Source organism: Phyllobates terribilis, unplaced genomic scaffold (assembly GCF_046119375.1).
Source record: "Phyllobates terribilis strain yellow unplaced genomic scaffold, ASM4611937v1 Scaffold_366__1_contigs__length_1906876, whole genome shotgun sequence".
NCBI classification, from domain to species: domain Eukaryota; kingdom Metazoa; phylum Chordata; class Amphibia; order Anura; family Dendrobatidae; genus Phyllobates; species Phyllobates terribilis.
In genome coordinates, this window is record NW_027363126.1 from 1,822,555 (window position 1) to 1,848,754 (window position 26,200).

The 26,200-nt window shown below is 43.8% G+C and overlaps 16 non-coding genes and 1 pseudogene across 16 annotated transcripts; all 17 read right to left on the bottom strand.

The window, feature by feature from the left end:
* Positions 1-258: 258 nt before the first annotated feature.
* LOC141222956 (U2 spliceosomal RNA) lies at positions 259-449 on the bottom strand. The gene has a single exon (XR_012290672.1). It is a non-coding gene; the product is annotated as a U2 spliceosomal RNA (small nuclear RNA).
* Positions 450-1,564: 1,115 nt separating this feature from the next.
* Positions 1,565-1,755, bottom strand: LOC141223005 (U2 spliceosomal RNA). Its single transcript, XR_012290718.1, has one exon. It is a non-coding gene; the product is annotated as a U2 spliceosomal RNA (small nuclear RNA).
* Positions 1,756-2,870: 1,115 nt separating this feature from the next.
* LOC141223006 (U2 spliceosomal RNA) lies at positions 2,871-3,061 on the bottom strand. The gene has a single exon (XR_012290719.1). It is a non-coding gene; the product is annotated as a U2 spliceosomal RNA (small nuclear RNA).
* A 1,115-nt stretch (positions 3,062-4,176) lies between these two features.
* LOC141222957 (U2 spliceosomal RNA) lies at positions 4,177-4,367 on the bottom strand. Its single transcript, XR_012290673.1, has one exon. It is a non-coding gene; the product is annotated as a U2 spliceosomal RNA (small nuclear RNA).
* Positions 4,368-5,482: 1,115 nt separating this feature from the next.
* On the bottom strand, positions 5,483-5,679 carry LOC141223057 (U2 spliceosomal RNA). The gene has a single exon (XR_012290762.1). It is a non-coding gene; the product is annotated as a U2 spliceosomal RNA (small nuclear RNA).
* A 6,391-nt stretch (positions 5,680-12,070) lies between these two features.
* LOC141222958 (U2 spliceosomal RNA) lies at positions 12,071-12,261 on the bottom strand. Its single transcript, XR_012290674.1, has one exon. It is a non-coding gene; the product is annotated as a U2 spliceosomal RNA (small nuclear RNA).
* A 1,115-nt stretch (positions 12,262-13,376) lies between these two features.
* LOC141222959 (U2 spliceosomal RNA) lies at positions 13,377-13,567 on the bottom strand. Its single transcript, XR_012290675.1, has one exon. It is a non-coding gene; the product is annotated as a U2 spliceosomal RNA (small nuclear RNA).
* Positions 13,568-14,682: 1,115 nt separating this feature from the next.
* Positions 14,683-14,873, bottom strand: LOC141222960 (U2 spliceosomal RNA). Its single transcript, XR_012290676.1, has one exon. It is a non-coding gene; the product is annotated as a U2 spliceosomal RNA (small nuclear RNA).
* A 1,115-nt stretch (positions 14,874-15,988) lies between these two features.
* LOC141222961 (U2 spliceosomal RNA) lies at positions 15,989-16,179 on the bottom strand. The gene has a single exon (XR_012290677.1). It is a non-coding gene; the product is annotated as a U2 spliceosomal RNA (small nuclear RNA).
* A 1,115-nt stretch (positions 16,180-17,294) lies between these two features.
* LOC141222962 (U2 spliceosomal RNA) lies at positions 17,295-17,485 on the bottom strand. The gene has a single exon (XR_012290678.1). It is a non-coding gene; the product is annotated as a U2 spliceosomal RNA (small nuclear RNA).
* Positions 17,486-18,600: 1,115 nt separating this feature from the next.
* On the bottom strand, positions 18,601-18,791 carry LOC141222963 (U2 spliceosomal RNA). Its single transcript, XR_012290679.1, has one exon. It is a non-coding gene; the product is annotated as a U2 spliceosomal RNA (small nuclear RNA).
* Positions 18,792-19,906: 1,115 nt separating this feature from the next.
* LOC141222965 (U2 spliceosomal RNA) lies at positions 19,907-20,097 on the bottom strand. The gene has a single exon (XR_012290681.1). It is a non-coding gene; the product is annotated as a U2 spliceosomal RNA (small nuclear RNA).
* Positions 20,098-21,212: 1,115 nt separating this feature from the next.
* Positions 21,213-21,403, bottom strand: LOC141222966 (U2 spliceosomal RNA). The gene has a single exon (XR_012290682.1). It is a non-coding gene; the product is annotated as a U2 spliceosomal RNA (small nuclear RNA).
* Positions 21,404-22,518: 1,115 nt separating this feature from the next.
* On the bottom strand, positions 22,519-22,709 carry LOC141222967 (U2 spliceosomal RNA). Its single transcript, XR_012290683.1, has one exon. It is a non-coding gene; the product is annotated as a U2 spliceosomal RNA (small nuclear RNA).
* Positions 22,710-23,824: 1,115 nt separating this feature from the next.
* Positions 23,825-24,008, bottom strand: LOC141223062 (U2 spliceosomal RNA). The gene has a single exon (XR_012290766.1). It is a non-coding gene; the product is annotated as a U2 spliceosomal RNA (small nuclear RNA).
* A 794-nt stretch (positions 24,009-24,802) lies between these two features.
* LOC141223096 (U2 spliceosomal RNA) lies at positions 24,803-24,894 on the bottom strand (annotated as a pseudogene).
* A 1,115-nt stretch (positions 24,895-26,009) lies between these two features.
* Positions 26,010-26,200, bottom strand: LOC141222968 (U2 spliceosomal RNA). The gene has a single exon (XR_012290684.1). It is a non-coding gene; the product is annotated as a U2 spliceosomal RNA (small nuclear RNA).

The following is a 26,200-nucleotide window of genomic DNA, read 5'->3' on the forward strand; positions in this document are numbered from 1 at the left end:
GTCTGTTTATCCAAAAGGAAGTAAAAAGGGAGAGCTAGAAAGATAGCATTGCATCACATTACATGGCAATGCAATGCACAGTTGCTGAAGTTGAACCAAAATGAGCTTGTAATCTGGCTTCTGCAACTTTGAACATGAAAAATCCAATGAGGAGAAGAAAAGCAAAGCCAAAGAGTCCATCCCAAAATCCGACAAACAAGCAAAATGAACAAAAAACATTGAATTCAATTCTTTCTGATTTTAGAAACTGCATTAAAGAAGGGGTGCACCGGTCCTGGAGATACTGCAATACCAGGTCAATGCGTGGAGTGGACAGAGCAAGCTCTTTTTCCATCTCCCTGTTCTAAAAATCCATTTAATATATGGTCCCCAGATAGGGGACGTATCAGATATTAAACTGATAAGAACAGATACTACACTTGATCTTAGCCAAAAGGCCGAGAAGCGATAACCAGAATTGGTTTCAAACTACGGAGCCACCCAAGGATCCTGAAAAGTCCATTTGTGGAGATGAGCTCCTGGACTCCCGTTAAGAAGACATGTTGTCAACCTCTAGATCCCTTACATGCCTGCACTTTTCGGCTTGCTGCTGCTGCAATCCACGCGTTTTAGATCTGCATAACTCCACCTCTTTAAACACAGCACCTTCACCCCCTGCTGTTCCCACCCGCCTCAACACCGTTGGAAGGGAGGAGAACCAATTAAGGCAGGGGGTGGGGTGGAACGAGCAGCTGTCTACCCTTAGCAGGAGGGCTCCTGATTACATACCTCTCCTGCTGCTGCTGCTGCTGGCTGTCCAGCAGCAGACTGAAGGTGGCTGCTGCTGTGCACAGGTATATAAAGGCTCAGAGCCTATTATGACACGCGCAGCCAGCGTTCCATTGCCACATTCCATCTACTGCAGGCAGGATACCTGGCTGGCTGAATGTCGCTGAGAAGCTCACAGAGACCGCCATAAGCAACAGTTTAACAGAATGCCACAGACTAATCAACCAAACTTTTTGGGTTGGGTTCTCTTTTATAGTCTGCAGGCATTAAATGAAAGAAGTCAGTGTTCCAGCAGAAGGAGACAACGTTTCAGAAAAGGCATTGTAGCAAACCAAAAAAGAAATTTTAAGCGCAGCAGAGTAACCAGCGCACATACCTGTTAGCTCAGGTGAGTTTAAAAGGCTGCTGTTGATAACAAGGGCATTTGCTAAATAGATGGTGTGTGTGCAACAATATACTGAAAGGTCAATTATATTGTGCAGCTTATCTCACCACCTGTAGTTATTTAGGTGAAAGCTCCAAAATGCTTGCCTAATATGTCTGTTTATCCAAAAGGAAGTAAAAAGGGAGAGCTAGAAAGATAGCATTGCATCACATTACATGGCAATGCAATGCACAGTTGCTGAAGTTGAACCAAAATGAGCTTGTAATCTGGCTTCTGCAACTTTGAACATGAAAAATCCAATGAGGAGAAGAAAAGCAAAGCCAAAGAGTCCATCCCAAAATCCGACAAACAAGCAAAATGAACAAAAAACATTGAATTCAATTCTTTCTGATTTTAGAAACTGCATTAAAGAAGGGGTGCACCGGTCCTGGAGATACTGCAATACCAGGTCAATGCGTGGAGTGGACAAAGCAAGCTCTTTTTCCATCTCCCTGTTCTAAAAATCCATTTAATATATGGTCCCCAGATAGGGGACGTATCAGATATTAAACTGATAAGAACAGATACTACACTTGATCTTAGCCAAAAGGCCGAGAAGCGATAACCAGAATTGGTTTCAAACTACGGAGCCACCCAAGGATCCTGAAAAGTCCATTTGTGGAGATGAGCTCCTGGACTCCCGTTAAGAAGACATGTTGTCAACCTCTAGATCCCTTACATGCCTGCACTTTTCGGCTTGCTGCTGCTGCAATCCACGCGTTTTAGATCTGCATAACTCCACCTCTTTAAACACAGCACCTTCACCCCCTGCTGTTCCCACCCGCCTCAACACCGTTGGAAGGGAGGAGAACCAATTAAGGCGGGGGGTGGGGTGGAACGAGCAGCTGTCTACCCTTAGCAGGAGGGCTCCTGATTACATACCTCTCCTGCTGCTGCTGCTGCTGGCTGTCCAGCAGCAGACTGAAGGTGGCTGCTGCTGTGCACAGGTATATAAAGGCTCAGAGCCTATTATGACACGCGCAGCCAGCGTTCCATTGCCACATTCCATCTACTGCAGGCAGGATACCTGGCTGGCTGAATGTCGCTGAGAAGCTCACAGAGACCGCCATAAGCAACAGTTTAACAGAATGCCACAGACTAATCAACCAAACTTTTTGGGTTGGGTTCTCTTTTATAGTCTGCAGGCATTAAATGAAAGAAGTCAGTGTTCCAGCAGAAGGAGACAACGTTTCAGAAAAGGCATTGTAGCAAACCAAAAAAGAAATTTTAAGCGCAGCAGAGTAACCAGCGCACATACCTGTTAGCTCAGGTGAGTTTAAAAGGCTGCTGTTGATAACAAGGGCATTTGCTAAATAGATGGTGTGTGTGCAACAATATACTGAAAGGTCAATTATATTGTGCAGCTTATCTCACCACCTGTAGTTATTTAGGTGAAAGCTCCAAAATGCTTGCCTAATATGTCTGTTTATCCAAAAGGAAGTAAAAAGGGAGAGCTAGAAAGATAGCATTGCATCACATTACATGGCAATGCAATGCACAGTTGCTGAAGTTGAACCAAAATGAGCTTGTAATCTGGCTTCTGCAACTTTGAACATGAAAAATCCAATGAGGAGAAGAAAAGCAAAGCCAAAGAGTCCATCCCAAAATCCGACAAACAAGCAAAATGAACAAAAAACATTGAATTCAATTCTTTCTGATTTTAGAAACTGCATTAAAGAAGGGGTGCACCGGTCCTGGAGATACTGCAATACCAGGTCAATGCGTGGAGTGGACAAAGCAAGCTCTTTTTCCATCTCCCTGTTCTAAAAATCCATTTAATATATGGTCCCCAGATAGGGGACGTATCAGATATTAAACTGATAAGAACAGATACTACACTTGATCTTAGCCAAAAGGCCGAGAAGCGATAACCAGAATTGGTTTCAAACTACGGAGCCACCCAAGGATCCTGAAAAGTCCATTTGTGGAGATGAGCTCCTGGACTCCCGTTAAGAAGACATGTTGTCAACCTCTAGATCCCTTACATGCCTGCACTTTTCGGCTTGCTGCTGCTGCAATCCACGCGTTTTAGATCTGCATAACTCCACCTCTTTAAACACAGCACCTTCACCCCCTGCTGTTCCCACCCGCCTCAACACCGTTGGAAGGGAGGAGAACCAATTAAGGCGGGGGGTGGGGTGGAACGAGCAGCTGTCTACCCTTAGCAGGAGGGCTCCTGATTACATACCTCTCCTGCTGCTGCTGCTGCTGGCTGTCCAGCAGCAGACTGAAGGTGGCTGCTGCTGTGCACAGGTATATAAAGGCTCAGAGCCTATTATGACACGCGCAGCCAGCGTTCCATTGCCACATTCCATCTACTGCAGGCAGGATACCTGGCTGGCTGAATGTTGCTGAGAAGCTCACAGAGACCGCCATAAGCAACAGTTTAACAGAATGCCACAGACTAATCAACCAAACTTTTTGGGTTGGGTTCTCTTTTATAGTCTGCAGGCATTAAATGAAAGAAGTCAGTGTTCCAGCAGAAGGAGACAACGTTTCAGAAAAGGCATTGTAGCAAACCAAAAAAGAAATTTTAAGCGCAGCAGAGTAACCAGCGCACATACCTGTTAGCTCAGGTGAGTTTAAAAGGCTGCTGTTGATAACAAGGGCATTTGCTAAATAGATGGTGTGTGTGCAACAATATACTGAAAGGTCAATTATATTGTGCAGCTTATCTCACCACCTGTAGTTATTTAGGTGAAAGCTCCAAAATGCTTGCCTAATATGTCTGTTTATCCAAAAGGAAGTAAAAAGGGAGAGCTAGAAAGATAGCATTGCATCACATTACATGGCAATGCAATGCACAGTTGCTGAAGTTGAACCAAAATGAGCTTGTAATCTGGCTTCTGCAACTTTGAACATGAAAAATCCAATGAGGAGAAGAAAAGCAAAGCCAAAGAGTCCATCCCAAAATCCGACAAACAAGCAAAATGAACAAAAAACATTGAATTCAATTCTTTCTGATTTTAGAAACTGCATTAAAGAAGGGGTGCACCGGTCCTGGAGATACTGCAATACCAGGTCAATGCGTGGAGTGGACAGAGCAAGCTCTTTTTCCATCTCCCTGTTCTAAAAATCCATTTAATATATGGTCCCCAGATAGGGGACGTATCAGATATTAAACTGATAAGAACAGATACTACACTTGATCTTAGCCAAAAGGCCGAGAAGCGATAACCAGAATTGGTTTCAAACTACGGAGCCACCCAAGGATCCTGAAAAGTCCATTTGTGGAGATGAGCTCCTGGACTCCCGTTAAGAAGACATGTTGTCAACCTCTAGATCCCTTACATGCCTGCACTTTTCGGCTTGCTGCTGCTGCAATCCACGCGTTTTAGATCTGCATAACTCCACCTCTTTAAACACAGCACCTTCACCCCCTGCTGTTCCCACCCGCCTCAACACCGTTGGAAGGGAGGAGAACCAATTAAGGCGGGGGGTGGGGTGGAACGAGCAGCTGTCTACCCTTAGCAGGAGGGCTCCTGATTACATACCTCTCCTGCTGCTGCTGCTGCTGGCTGTCCAGCAGCAGACTGATGGTGGCTGCTGCTGTGCACAGGTATATAAAGGCTCAGAGCCTATTATGACACGCGCAGTCAGCGTTCCATTGCCACATTCCATCTACTGCAGGCAGGATACCTGGCTGGCTGAATGTCGCTGAGAAGCTCACAGAGACCGCCATAAGCAACAGTTTAACAGAATGCCACAGACTAATCAACCAAACTTTTTGGGTTGGGTTCTCTTTTATAGTCTGCAGGCATTAAATGAAAGAAGTCAGTGTTCCAGCAGAAGGAGACAACGTTTCAGAAAAGGCATTGTAGCAAACCAAAAAAGAAATTTTAAGCGCAGCAGAGTAACCAGCGCACATACCTGTTAGCTCAGGTGAGTTTAAAAGGCTGCTGTTGATAACAAGGGCATTTGCTAAATAGATGGTGTGTGTGCAACAATATACTGAAAGGTCAATTATATTGTGCAGCTTATCTCACCACCTGTAGTTATTTAGGTGAAAGCTCCAAAATGCTTGCCTAATATGTCTGTTTATCCAAAAGGAAGTAAAAAGGGAGAGCTAGAAAGATAGCATTGCATCACATTACATGGCAATGCAATGCACAGTTGCTGAAGTTGAACCAAAATGAGCTTGTAATCTGGCTTCTGCAACTTTGAACATGAAAAATCCAATGAGGAGAAGAAAAGCAAAGCCAAAGAGTCCATCCCAAAATCCGACAAACAAGCAAAATGAACAAAAAACATTGAATTCAATTCTTTCTGATTTTAGAAACTGCATTAAAGAAGGGGTGCACCGGTCCTGGAGATACTGCAATACCAGGTCAATGCGTGGAGTGGACAGAGCAAGCTCTTTTTCCATCTCCCTGTTCTAAAAATCCATTTAATATATGGTCCCCAGATAGGGGACGTATCAGATATTAAACTGATAAGAACAGATTTTTTTTTTTTTTTTTTAATTTGGCTATCCCCTGCAGAGGGATAAAACCGTTTATTAAAACTTTAACAAATTACAAGCATAATTAAACAAATACCAAAACGTTAAAAGACAAATGAAATTTACAAAACAAAAAAATACAAAGATTTTAAATAATTAGGTTCCATTGGTCAACAAGCCATTTTTTGGAAATATGTACATTCTTCTTTTTGTCAATTAAATAATAAGTATACATTTCACATAAACATAAACTTAAAACATCATTCACTGATAAAACATCTTGTTTAAAAATAGCAATGTTGCGCGCTTTCCAGAGAGATGACTTGGCGCAGTTCACTGTCTTCCAAGCCATTGTGTACTGGTCCATTGTGGGGCATTCCATAAGTCCGTATAGCACAGTTTTATATGTAAAGTCCTTGAGGTCTGCCACCCTTTCCAGTAGGGGGAGCAGTCTTCTCCAGAAATCCTTTGCAAAATTACATGTCCATAATAGATGTTCCACCGTTTCCTCGTCTTGGCATCCGGCTCTTGGGCAGATGGCAGACCGCACAAATCCTCTTCTGTATTGGAATGCCCGGCAAGGAAGACAGCGGTGCATGCAACTCCAAGCCAGATCTCTCTGTTCATTAAAAAGATAAAAAACGTTAATCATTTTCCAGATAGACATAGATTTGTCATCATCATATCTGTCAACATTACATATTTCCTCACTTTTACGTATTTCTTTAATTAGTTTCTTACTATTTCTTAATTCCTCTATTTTCTTAGTCCCTAAATTAAAATCGGACACTATTTTCCTTAAAATCTCATAATGCGTCGACAAATTAAAAGCATGGGGCACAGATATATTAACTTCATACCATCCAAACTTTCTCATAAAAAATCCTGTATTAAAACGCATAAAAAAGGACCAATAGTGATTCTTAAAAAGGGCATTAAAACAGTAAACGAACAGATGGATTAAAAGAAACCTATTAAAATCTGGAAAATCTTTACCACCTTTTACTTTTGATTTCATCATGATTTCTCTTTTCAGCTTTTCCATTTTTGAGTTCCAAAAGAAGGTAAAACAGGTTTTGGTTATCTTTTTTAAAACATTAACAGGCGGGGGGAAAACCATGCTAAGATACAATAAAAGAGGTAAAATCACCATCTTTAAAACCAATACTTTACCCTCCATTGTAAGTCTCCTCATGTTCCACATACATATTTTCGTATTTACTTTCTGTATAACTGTTTCCCAACTATTATAACCATCATTATTTTCAGTGAATGATATACCTAAAATGGAAATGGATTCGGAGACATTAATTGGTACATCACGTAAAATCATCCCCCCAACACTTAAAATGTTACACTTATTAAAATTGATTTTAAAACCAGAAGCTAGACAAAAGGATTGCACTTGATGGAGAGTGGCCGTAAGTGATGGTGCATCTGTACACAAGACCGCCACGTCATCCATGTAGCCTACAACCTTGGCCTCCAAACCACCGCTTCCAGGCAGAGGGACACCGCATATCTGTTTATTTTGGCGTATTGCACATAACATTGGTTCCAGTGCACAGATAAACAGTAGGGGGGACAGAGGGCATCCCTGTTTCACCCCTGACCGTAAAAATACCTCTTGTGTCTTAAAACCATTCACTGAAATCTTACTTGTACAATCCTTGTAAAATGCTTTAAGCGATAGTAAAAACCCTTCTGGTATGCCCATTTTCTCTAAAACTTTAAAAAGATAAAAGTGTGAGACACGGTCAAATGCTTTTTCAAAATCAATAGATAAAATCGCCATTTTCCCCTTTCTGTCTTTCACATCCTCAATACAGTCTTTCACTAAATTCAGATTGTCCCATATACTGCGCCCCGGCACCCCACACACTTGATTAGAATGAATAACTTTGCTGATGACTTCTTTTAGACGATTTGCACAAATTTTAGCCATTATTTTATAGTCACAATTTAAAAGTGTTATTGGTCTCCAGTTTTCTAATTTTGATTTATCGCCTTTTTTGTATAGGAGGGAGACTTCACCTTTCTTCCAGGAATTTAATAAAACCTTATTATTAAAAACCTCAGTAAACAAATAAAACAAATCATCTTTTAAAATATCATAAAAACATACATAAAATTCTATTGGGATGCCATCAGGACCAGGGACCTTTCCAGTTTTAAAACTTTTAATAGTTTTTAACACTTCTTGTTCCGTTAAAACTTGGGATAAAAACTCTTGGGATGCGGGATCTAAAACAGCTGTTAGTCCTTGCAGCGAATCATCCATTAATTTATTATCTATATTTTTTCCATTAAAAAGATTAGAAAAAAAAACCTCAACTTTACCCAGCATATTTTTTATATTATTCTCACCATCTATATGGTCAATTATCACTTTTTCTTTTTTCTTTTTCCTAAAAAAATATCTGGAACACTTTTCATTTTCTTCTATATGTTGTACTCTAGAACGAAAAATTATCTCTTTTCCTTTTTGTTCTAGCCATTTTGAAATCTCTTCTTTTAAGTTTGAAACATCAACTTGTACATCTATCCCATTGTCTCTGAGCTTAAATAATGTTTGTAGGCGGGTATTTAAAATTCTATATTCTTCATATTTTTCTTTGGCTCTACATATACTCTTTTTAATAAAAAAGTCTTTTATTTTTACTTTCATTCTATCCCACCATACACTCATAGTCTCATTTGTTTTTTTCCCTTTTCTACATTTCCTATAAAACTCAATAAAATCTGATAAAATCTGCGGGTCGGTTAAAAGGGATACGTTCATTTTCCAGCTTTTCTTACCACATTTTTTGTTGTCATTTACTTTTATGGTAAAGGATAAAAGTTTATGGTCTGAAAATATATTAGTTAAAACTTCACATTTGGCAGGTATTGTTTTATCTGAACCAAAAATAAAATCAATCCTAGAGCTACAATTAGCATTGCTCCAAGTGAAACCGGCGTCCTCTGGGCTGTCACTATGACACTCTTTATATATGTCTATCAATTTAGCATCTTTGACTATATCATGTAGCATACCTGAGGTTTTATCGTAGTTCCTGCTTACAGAGCTGGAGCGCCGGTTTTCACCTTTTAAAACACAATTAAAATCCCCTGCTAAGATAAAAGGTTCAGAGTTATTAATAAATAATGGTAAAAGATCAAGCATTTCGGCTCTTTCATTTTTCTCTGGGGATCCATAAAAATTTAAAAACTGCCATCTAATACCATCAATAAAAGCTTTCACTAATAAAATACGACCTGGTAAAATTTCCTGAATAAAATCAATTAAAACGTTCCCTTTAAAAAGTATGGCTACACCCGCTGATCCTGCAGCATTCGATCCGGACCAGACAGATGGCCCACACTTCCACTCATCTTTATATTTTTGATATGACATTTCATGTGGGATATTACATTCTTGCAGAAAAAATACAGATGCAGTAAAACACGTAAAAAAATTAAAAAGAGCAGTTCTTCTCGTGTTAGATTTTATGCCTCTCACGTTGAGGGAAATACCTTTGAGTTCAGCCATCATTAGAAAATGTAGAAATTTTACTTAGGTAACTAAGAGCAACGGATTTACCTGTCCGATGAACCTGATCAGACCACTGGGCTTACGCCTCCCTCCTCATCTGATAGTATCGTCACGAGAGTCTCCGTGGAGGAGGAAAGATTACCACATTTATATAAACCCGACGCTACACTGGCATAGCTTGGAGGGCTGGCTGGCAGAACCCGCTGGGTCTCCATTGGCTGGCCATGCAGTTCCTCATCAGGTGGGTCCCCGAGGGGTTCCGACGCCCCTGTTTGACCTGTAGAAGGTCGTCCTAAAGGAGGAGGTTGCGCACAAGGCAGAGCCTCTGACTCTTCAGAGGCAGCAAGATCCCGGTCCCCACCTGTAGCAGCGGAGACCGAAACCCCTGAGGGTCCAGCGTCCACGTCCCCTTCTGGAGAAGTGTCCATCTGTTCACCTCCTGCTGCCTCCTCCGAACCACCCTTTTTCTTTTTCTTAGGACCCACCTTTATCCACTCAGCGCCCTCAGCACTAGGAGACCCAGACTGGGCATGGGCTTCTGTGTCGGCCTTTTGCCGGTCCCTTTTGACCTTACCAGTAGTGCCCTTCTGCTCCTTCTCAGCCCTCCTTTTGGACTCCCGCAGGTCCTGCAGCCAGGTTTTGGGATTTGGTATTTTACCTGTCATAGACTCTGGAGACACTTCACTATTTGGTACGCCCTTATTGTCTCCAGAGGCTCCAGGTTGTTGTTCCTCCTCCTGAGGGGTGGTCTCATCTTTTGGTCCTTGGTCGGACGTCTTGGACTTCCCCTTTTGCTCATCTTCCCGAAATCTGTGAGGGCAAGAAAAATAAAAGTGACCTGGAGTCTGGCAAAAACTGCATTTCTTTTCCTTAGGGCATTCTTTTGTCTCATGTTCTTCACTAGCACAATTTCTACATGATACATGACAGTTTTCTTTTGAATGACCATAGCGCCCACAATTTCTGCAATATACTGGCATCCCAGAAAAGAAGAAATCCCCATTTGTTTGCCCAATTTTGAAACGGGCAGGGGGGAGCCGTATACCACCTGGTGTATTTGGATCTCTTGTACACTTCACAAGGAATTTCCACTTAGATGTCCATATGTTATATTCGTTTAATATCTTCCCAATACATTTAACACTTTTAAAATAAATTGCTAGAAATGACATTACTTCTGGAGCAGAAACAAAGGGCGAAAATATTTTTACAATAACCAGTCTTACCTCATCCAGGACGTGCTCAACAATTTGTATCCCTTTCAAAACAGGACTATTTTCAACTTTTTTTAACTTTTCTAGTACATCTCTAAAAATACCTTCTCCGGTGAATGTGATGTCATAGTCACCTCTTCTGGGATAATCCTGGATGGAGAGAATTTCATTCCTTTGTACGCCAAGAAGGTTCCTGAGCACGTCCTGGACTACATACCCTAATTTCCTCATATCCGAGCCACCCGCCGTGAAGTGAACTCGGATAGAGTTTTTTAGCCTCGCATAAAGAGGCACGAGGTTAGGGTCAACCTCCATGGAAAAAGGCAACAAGGTTGCAAATTGCAGCCGCTTGCAATCTGCGCTCCCAGTGTTCTTGCAGCGAAAAACACCTGGAAGCTGGGGGATCGCAACTCGTTACCCTGGGACTAAGCCCTCTCCCTAATAGCAGCAAGCAGGTTAAGTCCACCAAAGTGGACGATCCTGCCAGGCCAAGGAGAGGGGTACCCGAGTGCCCTTCAACCACAATCTCCTGCAATAAAGCACTTGATCGTAGCCAAAAGGCCGAGAAGCGATAACCAGAATTGGTTTCAAACTACAGAGCCACCCAAGGATCCTGAAAAGTCCATTTGTGGAGATGAGCTCCTGGACTCCCGTTAAGAAGACATGTTGTCAACCTCTAGATCCCTTACATGCCTGCACTTTTCGGCTTGCTGCTGCTGCAATCCACGCGTTTTAGATCTGCATAACTCCACCTCTTTAAACACAGCACCTTCACCCCCTGCTGTTCCCACCCGCCTCAACACCGTTGGAAGGGAGGAGAACCAATTAAGGCGGGGGGTGGGGTGGAATGAGCAGCTGTCTACCCTTAGCAGGAGGGCTCCTGATTACATACCTCTCCTGCTGCTGCTGCTGCTGGCTGTCCAGCAGCAGACTGAAGGTGGCTGCTGCTGTGCACAGGTATATAAAGGCTCAGAGCCTATTATGACACGCGCAGCCAGCGTTCCATTGCCACATTCCATCTACTGCAGGCAGGATACCTGGCTGGCTGAATGTCGCTGAGAAGCTCACAGAGACCGCCATAAGCAACAGTTTAACAGAATGCCACAGACTAATCAACCAAACTTTTTGGGTTGGGGTCTCTTTTATAGTCTGCAGGCATTAAATGAAAGAAGTCAGTGTTCCAGCAGAAGGAGACAACGTTTCAGAAAAGGCATTGTAGCAAACCAAAAAAGAAATTTTAAGCGCAGCAGAGTAACCAGCGCACATACCTGTTAGCTCAGGTGAGTTTAAAAGGCTGCTGTTGATAACAAGGGCATTTGCTAAATAGATGGTGTGTGTGCAACAATATACTGAAAGGTCAATTATATTGTGCAGCTTATCTCACCACCTGTAGTTATTTAGGTGAAAGCTCCAAAATGCTTGCCTAATATGTCTGTTTATCCAAAAGGAAGTAAAAAGGGAGAGCTAGAAAGATAGCATTGCATCACATTACATGGCAATGCAATGCACAGTTGCTGAAGTTGAACCAAAATGAGCTTGTAATCTGGCTTCTGCAACTTTGAACATGAAAAATCCAATGAGGAGAAGAAAAGCAAAGCCAAAGAGTCCATCCCAAAATCCGACAAACAAGCAAAATGAACAAAAAACATTGAATTCAATTCTTTCTGATTTTAGAAACTGCATTAAAGAAGGGGTGCACCGGTCCTGGAGATACTGCAATACCAGGTCAATGCGTGGAGTGGACAGAGCAAGCTCTTTTTCCATCTCCCTGTTCTAAAAATCCATTTAATATATGGTCCCCAGATAGGGGACGTATCAGATATTAAACTGATAAGAACAGATACTACACTTGATCTTAGCCAAAAGGCCGAGAAGCGATAACCAGAATTGGTTTCAAACTACGGAGCCACCCAAGGATCCTGAAAAGTCCATTTGTGGAGATGAGCTCCTGGACTCCCGTTAAGAAGACATGTTGTCAACCTCTAGATCCCTTACATGCCTGCACTTTTCGGCTTGCTGCTGCTGCAATCCACGCGTTTTAGATCTGCATAACTCCACCTCTTTAAACACAGCACCTTCACCCCCTGCTGTTCCCACCCGCCTCAACACCGTTGGAAGGGAGGAGAACCAATTAAGGCGGGGGGTGGGGTGGAACGAGCAGCTGTCTACCCTTAGCAGGAGGGCTCCTGATTACATACCTCTCCTGCTGCTGCTGCTGCTGGCTGTCCAGCAGCAGACTGAAGGTGGCTGCTGCTGTGCACAGGTATATAAAGGCTCAGAGCCTATTATGACACGCGCAGCCAGCGTTCCATTGCCACATTCCATCTACTGCAGGCAGGATACCTGGCTGGCTGAATGTCGCTGAGAAGCTCACAGAGACCGCCATAAGCAACAGTTTAACAGAATGCCACAGACTAATCAACCAAACTTTTTGGGTTGGGTTCTCTTTTATAGTCTGCAGGCATTAAATGAAAGAAGTCAGTGTTCCAGCAGAAGGAGACAACGTTTCAGAAAAGGCATTGTAGCAAACCAAAAAAGAAATTTTAAGCGCAGCAGAGTAACCAGCGCACATACCTGTTAGCTCAGGTGAGTTTAAAAGGCTGCTGTTGATAACAAGGGCATTTGCTAAATAGATGGTGTGTGTGCAACAATATACTGAAAGGTCAATTATATTGTGCAGCTTATCTCACCACCTGTAGTTATTTAGGTGAAAGCTCCAAAATGCTTGCCTAATATGTCTGTTTATCCAAAAGGAAGTAAAAAGGGAGAGCTAGAAAGATAGCATTGCATCACATTACATGGCAATGCAATGCACAGTTGCTGAAGTTGAATCAAAATGAGCTTGTAATCTGGCTTCTGCAACTTTGAACATGAAAAATCCAATGAGGAGAAGAAAAGCAAAGCCAAAGAGTCCATCCCAAAATCCGACAAACAAGCAAAATGAACAAAAAACATTGAATTCAATTCTTTCTGATTTTAGAAACTGCATTAAAGAAGGGGTGCACCGGTCCTGGAGATACTGCAATACCAGGTCAATGCGTGGAGTGGACAGAGCAAGCTCTTTTTCCATCTCCCTGTTCTAAAAATCCATTTAATATATGGTCCCCAGATAGGGGACGTATCAGATATTAAACTGATAAGAACAGATACTACACTTGATCTTAGCCAAAAGGCCGAGAAGCGATAACCAGAATTGGTTTCAAACTACGGAGCCACCCAAGGATCCTGAAAAGTCCATTTGTGGAGATGAGCTCCTGGACTCCCGTTAAGAAGACATGTTGTCAACCTCTAGATCCCTTACATGCCTGCACTTTTCGGCTTGCTGCTGCTGCAATCCACGCGTTTTAGATCTGCATAACTCCACCTCTTTAAACACAGCACCTTCACCCCCTGCTGTTCCCACCCGCCTCAACACCGTTGGAAGGGAGGAGAACGAATTAAGGCGGGGGGTGGGGTGGAACGAGCAGCTGTCTACCCTTAGCAGGAGGGCTCCTGATTACATACCTCTCCTGCTGCTGCTGCTGCTGGCTGTCCAGCAGCAGACTGAAGGTGGCTGCTGCTGTGCACAGGTATATAAAGGCTCAGAGCCTATTATGACACGCGCAGCCAGCGTTCCATTGCCACATTCCATCTACTGCAGGCAGGATACCTGGCTGGCTGAATGTCGCTGAGAAGCTCACAGAGACCGCCATAAGCAACAGTTTAACAGAATGCCACAGACTAATCAACCAAACTTTTTGGGTTGGGTTCTCTTTTATAGTCTGCAGGCATTAAATGAAAGAAGTCAGTGTTCCAGCAGAAGGAGACAACGTTTCAGAAAAGGCATTGTAGCAAACCAAAAAAGAAATTTTAAGCGCAGCAGAGTAACCAGCGCACATACCTGTTAGCTCAGGTGAGTTTAAAAGGCTGCTGTTGATAACAAGGGCATTTGCTAAATAGATGGTGTGTGTGCAACAATATACTGAAAGGTCAATTATATTGTGCAGCTTATCTCACCACCTGTAGTTATTTAGGTGAAAGCTCCAAAATGCTTGCCTAATATGTCTGTTTATCCAAAAGGAAGTAAAAAGGGAGAGCTAGAAAGATAGCATTGCATCACATTACATGGCAATGCAATGCACAGTTGCTGAAGTTGAACCAAAATGAGCTTGTAATCTGGCTTCTGCAACTTTGAACATGAAAAATCCAATGAGGAGAAGAAAAGCAAAGCCAAAGAGTCCATCCCAAAATCCGACAAACAAGCAAAATGAACAAAAAACATTGAATTCAATTCTTTCTGATTTTAGAAACTGCATTAAAGAAGGGGTGCACCGGTCCTGGAGATACTGCAATACCAGGTCAATGCGTGGAGTGGACAGAGCAAGCTCTTTTTCCATCTCCCTGTTCTAAAAATCCATTTAATATATGGTCCCCAGATAGGGGACGTATCAGATATTAAACTGATAAGAACAGATACTACACTTGATCTTAGCCAAAAGGCCGAGAAGCGATAACCAGAATTGGTTTCAAACTACGGAGCCACCCAAGGATCCTGAAAAGTCCATTTGTGGAGATGAGCTCCTGGACTCCCGTTAAGAAGACATGTTGTCAACCTCTAGATCCCTTACATGCCTGCACTTTTCGGCTTGCTGCTGCTGCAATCCACGCGTTTTAGATCTGCATAACTCCACCTCTTTAAACACAGCACCTTCACCCCCTGCTGTTCCCACCCGCCTCAACACCGTTGGAAGGGAGGAGAACCAATTAAGGCGGGGGGTGGGGTGGAACGAGCAGCTGTCTACCCTTAGCAGGAGGGCTCCTGATTACATACCTCTCCTGCTGCTGCTGCTGCTGGCTGTCCAGCAGCAGACTGAAGGTGGCTGCTGCTGTGCACAGGTATATAAAGGCTCAGAGCCTATTATGACACGCGCAGCCAGCGTTCCATTGCCACATTCCATCTACTGCAGGCAGGATACCTGGCTGGCTGAATGTCGCTGAGAAGCTCACAGAGACCGCCATAAGCAACAGTTTAACAGAATGCCACAGACTAATCAACCAAACTTTTTGGGTTGGGTTCTCTTTTATAGTCTGCAGGCATTAAATGAAAGAAGTCAGTGTTCCAGCAGAAGGAGACAACGTTTCAGAAAAGGCATTGTAGCAAACCAAAAAAGAAATTTTAAGCGCAGCAGAGTAACCAGCGCACATACCTGTTAGCTCAGGTGAGTTTAAAAGGCTGCTGTTGATAACAAGGGCATTTGCTAAATAGATGGTGTGTGTGCAACAATATACTGAAAGGTCAATTATATTGTGCAGCTTATCTCACCACCTGTAGTTATTTAGGTGAAAGCTCCAAAATGCTTGCCTAATATGTCTGTTTATCCAAAAGGAAGTAAAAAGGGAGAGCTAGAAAGATAGCATTGCATCACATTACATGGCAATGCAATGCACAGTTGCTGAAGTTGAACCAAAATGAGCTTGTAATCTGGCTTCTGCAACTTTGAACATGAAAAATCCAATGAGGAGAAGAAAAGCAAAGCCAAAGAGTCCATCCCAAAATCCGACAAACAAGCAAAATGAACAAAAAACATTGAATTCAATTCTTTCTGATTTTAGAAACTGCATTAAAGAAGGGGTGCACCGGTCCTGGAGATACTGCAATACCAGGTCAATGCGTGGAGTGGACAGAGCAAGCTCTTTTTCCATCTCCCTGTTCTAAAAATCCATTTAATATATGGTCCCCAGATAGGGGACGTATCAGATATTAAACTGATAAGAACAGATACTACACTTGATCTTAGCCAAAAGGCCGAGAAGCGATAACCAGAATTGGTTTCAAACTACGGAGCCACCCAAGGATCCTGAAAAGTCCATTTGTGGAGATGAGCTCCTGGACTCCCGTTAAGAAGACATGTTGTCAACCTCTAGATCCCTTACATGCCTGCACTTTTCGGCTTGCTGCTGCTGCAATCCACGCGTTTTAGATCTGCATAACTCCACCTCTTTAAACACAGCACCTTCACCCCCTGCTGTTCCCACCCGCCTCAACACCGTTGGAAGGGAGGAGAACCAATTAAGGCGGGGAGTGGGGTGGAACGAGCAGCTGTCTACCCTTAGCAGGAGGGCTCCTGATTACATACCTCTCCTGCTGCTGCTGCTGCTGGCTGTCCAGCAGCAGACTGAAGGTGGCTGCTGCTGTGCACAGGTATATAAAGGCTCAGAGCCTATTATGACACGCGCAGCCAGCGTTCCAATGCCACATTCCATCTACTGCAGGCAGGATACCTGGCTGGCTGAATGTCGCTGAGAAGCTCACAGAGACCGCCATAAGCAACAGTTTAACAGAATGCCACAGACTAATCAACCAAACTTTTTGGGTTGGGTTCTCTTTTATAGTCTGCAGGCATTAAATGAAAGAAGTCAGTGTTCCAGCAGAAGGAGACAACGTTTCAGAAAAGGCATTGTAGCAAACCAAAAAAGAAATTTTAAGCGCAGCAGAGTAACCAGCGCACATACCTGTTAGCTCAGGTGAGTTTAAAAGGCTGCTGTTGATAACAAGGGCATTTGCTAAATTGATGGTGTGTGTGCAACAATATACTGAAAGGTCAATTATATTGTGCAGCTTATCTCACCACCTGTAGTTATTTAGGTGAAAGCTCCAAAATGCTTGCCTAATATGTCTGTTTATCCAAAAGGAAGTAAAAAGGGAGAGCTAGAAAGATAGCATTGCATCACATTACATGGCAATGCAATGCACAGTTGCTGAAGTTGAACCAAAATGAGCTTGTAATCTGGCTTCTGCAACTTTGAACATGAAAAATCCAATGAGGAGAAGAAAAGCAAAGCCAAAGAGTCCATCCTAAAATCCGACAAACAAGCAAAATGAACAAAAAACATTGAATTCAATTCTTTCTGATTTTAGAAACTGCATTAAAGAAGGGGTGCACCGGTCCTGGAGATACTGCAATACCAGGTCAATGCGTGGAGTGGACAGAGCAAGCTCTTTTTCCATCTCCCTGTTCTAAAAATCCATTTAATATATGGTCCCCAGATAGGGGACGTATCAGATATTAAACTGATAAGAACAGATACTACACTTGATCTTAGCCAAAAGGCCGAGAAGCGATAACCAGAATTGGTTTCAAACTACGGAGCCACCCAAGGATCCTGAAAAGTCCATTTGTGGAGATGAGCTCCTGGACTCCCGTTAAGAAGACATGTTGTCAACCTCTAGATCCCTTACATGCCTGCACTTTTCGGCTTGCTGCTGCTGCAATCCACGCGTTTTAGATCTGCATAACTCCACCTCTTTAAACACAGCACCTTCACCCCCTGCTGTTCCCACCCGCCTCAACACCGTTGGAAGGGAGGAGAACCAATTAAGGCGGGGGGTGGGGTGGAACGAGCAGCTGTCTACCCTTAGCAGGAGGGCTCCTGATTACATACCTCTCCTGCTGCTGCTGCTGCTGGCTGTCCAGCAGCAGACTGAAGGTGGCTGCTGCTGTGCACAGGTATATAAAGGCTCAGAGCCTATTATGACACGCGCAGCCAGTGTTCCATAGCCACATTCCATCTACTGCAGGCAGGATACCTGGCTGGCTGAATGTCGCTGAGAAGCTCACAGAGACCGCCATAAGCAACAGTTTAACAGAATGCCACAGACTAATCAACCAAACTTTTTGGGTTGGGTTCTCTTTTATAGTCTGCAGGCATTAAATGAAAGAAGTCAGTGTTCCAGCAGAAGGAGACAACGTTTCAGAAAAGGCATTGTAGCAAACCAAAAAAGAAATTTTAAGCGCAGCAGAGTAACCAGCGCACATACCTGTTAGCTCAGGTGAGTTTAAAAGGCTGCTGTTGATAACAAGGGCATTTGCTAAATAGATGGTGTGTGTGCAACAATATACTGAAAGGTCAATTATATTGTGCAGCTTATCTCACCACCTGTAGTTATTTAGGTGAAAGCTCCAAAATGCTTGCCTAATATGTCTGTTTATCCAAAAGGAAGTAAAAAGGGAGAGCTAGAAAGATAGCATTGCATCACATTACATGGCAATGCAATGCACAGTTGCTGAAGTTGAACCAAAATGAGCTTGTAATCTGGCTTCTGCAACTTTGAACATGAAAAATCCAATGAGGAGAAGAAAAGCAAAGCCAAAGAGTCCATCCCAAAATCCGACAAACAAGCAAAATGAACAAAAAACATTGAATTCAATTCTTTCTGATTTTAGAAACTGCATTAAAGAAGGGGTGCACCGGTCCTGGAGATACTGCAATACCAGGTCAATGCGTGGAGTGGACAGAGCAAGCTCTTTTTCCATCTCCCTGTTCTAAAAATCCATTTAATATATGGTCCCCAGATAGGGGACGTATCAGATATTAAACTGATAAGAACAGATACTACACTTGATCTTAGCCAAAAGGCCGAGAAGCGATAACCAGAATTGGTTTCAAACTACGGAGCCACCCAAGGATCCTGAAAAGTCCATTTGTGGAGATGAGCTCCTGGACTCCCGTTAAGAAGACATGTTGTCAACCTCTAGATCCCTTACATGCCTGCACTTTTCGGCTTGCTGCTGCTGCAATCCACGCGTTTTAGATCTGCATAACTCCACCTCTTTAAACACAGCACCTTCACCCCCTGCTGTTCCCACCCACCTCAACACCGTTGGAAGGGAGGAGAACCAATTAAGGCGGGGGGTGGGGTGGAACGAGCAGCTGTCTACCCTTAGCAGGAGGGCTCCTGATTACATACCTCTCCTGCTGCTGCTGCTGCTGGCTGTCCAGCAGCAGACTGAAGGTGGCTGCTGCTGTGCACAGGTATATAAAGGCTCAGAGCCTATTATGACACGCGCAGCCAGCGTTCCATTGCCACATTCCATCTACTGCAGGCAGGATACCTGGCTGGCTGAATGTCGCTGAGAAGCTCACAGAGACGGCCATAAGCAACAGTTTAACAGAATGCCACAGACTAATCAACCAAACTTTTTGGGTTGGGTTCTCTTTTATAGTCTGCAGGCATTAAATGAAAGAAGTCAGTGTTCCAGCAGAAGGAGACAACGTTTCAGAAAAGGCATTGTAGCAAACCAAAAAAGAAATTTTAAGCGCAGCAGAGTAACCAGCGCACATACCTGTTAGCTCAGGTGAGTTTAAAAGGCTGCTGTTGATAACAAGGGCATTTGCTAAATAGATGGTGTGTGTGCAACAATATACTGAAAGGTCAATTATATTGTGCAGCTTATCTCACCACCTGTAGTTATTTAGGTGAAAGCTCCAAAATGCTTGCCTAATATGTCTGTTTATCCAAAAGGAAGTAAAAAGGGAGAGCTAGAAAGATAGCATTGCATCACATTACATGGCAATGCAATGCACAGTTGCTGAAGTTGAACCAAAATGAGCTTGTAATCTGGCTTCTGCAACTTTGAACATGAAAAATCCAATGAGGAGAAGAAAAGCAAAGCCAAAGAGTCCATCCCAAAATCCGACAAACAAGCAAAATGAACAAAAAACATTGAATTCAATTCTTTCTGATTTTAGAAACTGCATTAAAGAAGGGGTGCACCGGTCCTGGAGATACTGCAATACCAGGTCAATGCGTGGAGTGGACAGAGCAAGCTCTTTTTCCATCTCCCTGTTCTAAAAATCCATTTAATATATGGTCCCCAGATAGGGGACGTATCAGATATTAAACTGATAAGAACAGATACTACACTTGATCTTAGCCAAAAGGCCGAGAAGCGATAACCAGAATTGGTTTCAAACTACGGAGCCACCCAAGGATCCTGAAAAGTCCATTTGTGGAGATGAGCTCCTGGACTCCCGTTAAGAAGACATGTTGTCAACCTCTAGATCCCTTACATGCCTGCACTTTTCGGCTTGCTGCTGCTGCAATCCACGCGTTTTAGATCTGCATAACTCCACCTCTTTAAACACAGCACCTTCACCCCCTGCTGTTCCCACCCACCTCAACACCGTTGGAAGGGAGGAGAACCAATTAAGGCGGGGGGTGGGGTGGAACGAGCAGCTGTCTACCCTTAGCAGGAGGGCTCCTGATTACATACCTCTCCTGCTGCTGCTGCTGCTGGCTGTCCAGCAGCAGACTGAAGGTGGCTGCTGCTGTGCACAGGTATATAAAGGCTCAGAGCCTATTATGACACGCGCAGCCAGCGTTCCATTGCCACATTCCATCTACTGCAGGCAGGATACCTGGCTGGCTGAATGTCGCTGAGAAGCTCACAGAGACGGCCATAAGCAACAGTTTAACAGAATGCCACAGACTAATCAACCAAACTTTTTGGGTTGGGTTCTCTTTTATAGTCTGCAGGCATTAAATGAAAGAAGTCAGTGTTCCAGCAGAAGGAGACAACGTTTCAGAAAAGGCATTGTAGCAAACCAAAAAAGAAATTTTAAGCGCAGCAGAGTAACCAGCGCACATACCTGTTAGCTCAGGTGAGTTTAAAAGGCTGCTGTTGATAACAAGGGCATTTGCTAAATAGATGGTGTGTGTGCAACAATATACTGAAAGGTCAATTATATTGTGCAGCTTATCTCACCACCTGTAGTTATTTAGGTGAAAGCTCCAAAATGCTTGCCTAATATGTCTGTTTATCCAAAAGGAAGTAAAAAGGGAGAGCTAGAAAGATAGCATTGCATCACATTACATGGCAATGCAATGCACAGTTGCTGAAGTTGAACCAAAATGAGCTTGTAATCTGGCTTCTGCAACTTTGAACATGAAAAATCCAATGAGGAGAAGAAAAGCAAAGCCAAAGAGTCCATCCCAAAATCCGACAAACAAGCAAAATGAACAAAAAACATTGAATTCAATTCTTTCTGATTTTAGAAACTGCATTAAAGAAGGGGTGCACCGGTCCTGGAGATACTGCAATACCAGGTCAATGCGTGGAGTGGACAGAGCAAGCTCTTTTTCCATCTCCCTGTTCTAAAAATCCATTTAATATATGGTCCCCAGATAGGGGACGTATCAGATATTAAACTGATAAGAACAGATACTACACTTGATCTTAGCCAAAAGGCCGAGAAGCGATAACCAGAATTGGTTTCAAACTACGGAGCCACCCAAGGATCCTGAAAAGTCCATTTGTGGAGATGAGCTCCTGGACTCCCGTTAAGAAGACATGTTGTCAACCTCTAGATCCCTTACATGCCTGCACTTTTCGGCTTGCTGCTGCTGCAATCCACGCGTTTTAGATCTGCATAACTCCACCTCTTTAAACACAGCACCTTCACCCCCTGCTGTTCCCACCCGCCTCAACACCGTTGGAAGGGAGGAGAACCAATTAAGGCGGGGGGTGGGGTGGAACGAGCAGCTGTCTACCCTTAGCAGGAGGGCTCCTGATTACATACCTCTCCTGCTGCTGCTGCTGCTGGCTGTCCAGCAGCAGACTGAAGGTGGCTGCTGCTGTGCACAGGTATATAAAGGCTCAGAGCCTATTATGACACGCGCAGCCAGCGTTCCATTGCCACATTCCATCTACTGCAGGCAGGATACCTGGCTGGCTGAATGTCGCTGAGAAGCTCACAGAGACCGCCATAAGCAACAGTTTAACAGAATGCCACAGACTAATCAACCAAACTTTTTGGGTTGGGTTCTCTTTTATAGTCTGCAGGCATTAAATGAAAGAAGTCAGTCTTCCAGCAGAAGGAGACAACGTTTCAGAAAAGGCATTGTACTAAACCAAAAAAGAAATTTTAAGCGCAGCAGAGTAACCAGCGCACATACCTGTTAGCTCAGGTGAGTTTAAAAGGCTGCTGTTGATAACAAGGGCATTTGCTAAATAGATGGTGTGTGTGCAACAATATACTGAAAGGTCAATTATATTGTGCAGCTTATCTCACCACCTGTAGTTATTTAGGTGAAAGCTCCAAAATGCTTGCCTAATATGTCTGTTTATCCAAAAGGAAGTGAAAAGGGAGAGCTAGAAAGATAGCATTGCATCACATTACATGGCAATGCAATGCACAGTTGCTGAAGTTGAACCAAAATGAGCTTGTAATCTGGCTTCTGCAACTTTGAACATGAAAAATCCAATGAGGAGAAGAAAAGCAAAGCCAAAGAGTCCATCCCAAAATCCGACAAACAAGCAAAATGAACAAAAAACATTGAATTCAATTCTTTCTGATTTTAGAAACTGCATTAAAGAAGGGGTGCACCGGTCCTGGAGATACTGCAATACCAGGTCAATGCGTGGAGTGGACAGAGCAAGCTCTTTTTCCATCTCCCTGTTCTAAAAATCCATTTAATATATGGTCCCCAGATAGGGGACGTATCAGATATTAAACTGATAAGAACAGATACTACACTTGATCTTAGCCAAAAGGCCGAGAAGCGATAACCAGAATTGGTTTCAAACTACGGAGCCACCCAAGGATCCTGAAAAGTCCATTTGTGGAGATGAGCTCCTGGACTCCCGTTAAGAAGACATGTTGTCAACCTCTAGATCCCTTACATGCCTGCACTTTTCGGCTTGCTGCTGCTGCAATCCACGCGTTTTAGATCTGCATAACTCCACCTCTTTAAACACAGCACCTTCACCCCCTGCTGTTCCCACCCGCCTCAACACCGTTGGAAGGGAGGAGAACCAATTAAGGCGGGGGGTGGGGTGGAACGAGCAGCTGTCTACCCTTAGCAGGAGGGCTCCTGATTACATACCTCTCCTGCTGCTGCTGCTGCTGGCTGTCCAGCAGCAGACTGAAGGTGGCTGCTGCTGTGCACAGGTATATAAAGGCTCAGAGCCTATTATGACACGCGCAGCCAGCGTTCCATTGCCACATTCCATCTACTGCAGGCAGGATACCTGGCTGGCTGAATGTCGCTGAGAAGCTCACAGAGACCGCCATAAGCAACAGTTTAACAGAATGCCACAGACTAATCAACCAAACTTTTTGGGTTGGGTTCTCTTTTATAGTCTGCAGGCATTAAATGAAAGAAGTCAGTGTTCCAGCAGAAGGAGACAACGTTTCAGAAAAGGCATTGTAGCAAACCAAAAAAGAAATTTTAAGCGCAGCAGAGTAACCAGCGCACATACCTGTTAGCTCAGGTGAGTTTAGAAGGCTGCTGTTGATAACAAGGGCATTTGCTAAATAGATGGTGTGTGTGCAACAATATACTGAAAGGTCAATTATATTGTGCAGCTTATCTCACCACCTGTAGTTATTTAGGTGAAAGCTCCAAAATGCTTGCCTAATATGTCTGTTTATCCAAAAGGAAGTAAAAAGGGAGAGCTAGAAAGATAGCATTGCATCACATTACATGGCAATGCAATGCACAGTTGCTGAAGTTGAACCAAAATGAGCTTGTAATCTGGCTTCTGCAACTTTGAACATGAAAAATCCAATGAGGAGAAGAAAAGCAAAGCCAAAGAGTCCATCCCAAAATCCGACAAACAAGCAAAATGAACAAAAAACATTGAATTCAATTCTTTCTGATTTTAGAAACTGCATTAAAGAAGGGGTGCACCGGTCCTGGAGATACTGCAATACCAGGTCAATGCGTGGAGTGGACAGAGCAAGCTCTTTTTCCATCTCCCTGTTCTAAAAATCCATTTAATATATGGTCCCCAGATAGGGGACGTATCAGATATTAAACTGATAAGAACAGATTTTTTTTTTTTTTTTTATCGAAAGCCCGAATTCGTGTACAAAACCCGAGTGCGCTTAAAAAAGTGACAAGTGCCACAAAAAAAGTGCACTAGGATGCTGGTCTTCTTGAAACCCTCTCCAAAAGGAGAAGGGTCCCCCAAACCATTCCCCGTCCCTCCGAGCCAAAAGGCCACAGCGAGGAACAGGGACAAAAAGCCACCTCCAGCCGAAGCCAGAGGCGACCCAATCTTACCCCCAGCACCTGCCCGAGTTCTCACCCGAGCAAGGCACTGGGAGCCAAAGACTGTGCTCCGCTCCCGGAAGAGGGGAGCCAACAACGCTCTCCTCCCAAAAGAGGAGAGCCAGGGGGGTTCAGGGGGGAGCGGAACCTGATGGCCACACACTCCCCCCCTAGACCTGCCAAGAGAGGAACCCGTAAGGGAACCGCATCCCGACAAAATCCTAGTAGGACGTGACACACGTGAATAAGTGGACACACAGTGACAAAGAAATTAAATAAATAGTGAAGGTTTCACAGTATAATACTGCCCGGACCTTCGACCGGGAATTGAAAAATTCCCCATCCTAAGGCCAGAAGGCCCGGAATAAGGGTGTGTGCGAAGAAAGAAAATTTGAAGTGCTTGTGCAAATGTGCCATAAACTCAAGTGGGGTTCCCAATCCCAGTGAGTTAAGGCACCCCAGGGTCACCACTCCTGGGGCACTTCACACTTCGGGCTTTCGATCTTCCCCGGCCCAATGGCGTCGATCCTGGGGGGCCATGCTTTCCAACAGATGACTATATTAGCCAGCTGGCGTACTAACAAGCGCCTAAACCCCAGTGTGCATAATGTATCAATCTACTAGGGCGGCCAACATCCAAAACCGCCTTTTCGAAAGATACTACACTTGATCTTAGCCAAAAGGCCGAGAAGCGATAACCAGAATTGGTTTCAAACTACGGAGCCACCCAAGGATCCTGAAAAGTCCATTTGTGGAGATGAGCTCCTGGACTCCCGTTAAGAAGACATGTTGTCAACCTCTAGATCCCTTACATGCCTGCACTTTTCGGCTTGCTGCTGCTGCAATCCACGCGTTTTAGATCTGCATAACTCCACCTCTTTAAACACAGCACCTTCACCCCCTGCTGTTCCCACCCGCCTCAACACCGTTGGAAGGGAGGAGAACCAATTAAGGCGGGGGGTGGGGTGGAACGAGCAGCTGTCTACCCTTAGCAGGAGGGCTCCTGATTACATACCTCTCCTGCTGCTGCTGCTGCTGGCTGTCCAGCAGCAGACTGAAGGTGGCTGCTGCTGTGCACAGGTATATAAAGGCTCAGAGCCTATTATGACACGCGCAGCCAGCGTTCCATTGCCACATTCCATCTACTGCAGGCAGGATACCTGGCTGGCTGAATGTCGCTGAGAAGCTCACAGAGACCGCCATAAGCAACAGTTTAACAGAATGCCACAGACTAATCAACCAAACTTTTTGGGTTGGGTTCTCTTTTATAGTCTGCAGGCATTAAATGAAAGAAGTCAGTGTTCCAGCAGAGGGAGACAACGTTTCAGAAAAGGCATTGTAGCAAACCAAAAAAGAAATTTTAAGCGCAGCAGAGTAACCAGCGCACATACCTGTTAGCTCAGGTGAGTTTAAAAGGCTGCTGTTGATAACAAGGGCATTTGCTAAATAGATGGTGTGTGTGCAACAATATACTGAAAGGTCAATTATATTGTGCAGCTTATCTCACCACCTGTAGTTATTTAGGTGAAAGCTCCAAAATGCTTGCCTAATATGTCTGTTTATCCAAAAGGAAGTAAAAAGGGAGAGCTAGAAAGATAGCATTGCATCACATTACATGGCAATGCAATGCACAGTTGCTGAAGTTGAACCAAAATGAGCTTGTAATCTGGCTTCTGCAACTTTGAACATGAAAAATCCAATGAGGAGAAGAAAAGCAAAGCCAAAGAGTCCATCCCAAAATCCGACAAACAAGCAAAATGAACAAAAAACAATGAATTCAATTCTTTCTGATTTTAGAAACTGCATTAAAGAAGGGGTGCACCGGTCCTGGAGATACTGCAATACCAGGTCAATGCGTGGAGTGGACAGAGCAAGCTCTTTTTCCATCTCCCTGTTCTAAAAATCCATTTAATATATGGTCCCCAGATAGGGGACGTATCAGATATTAAACTGATAAGAACAGATACTACACTTGATCTTAGCCAAAAGGCCGAGAAGCGAT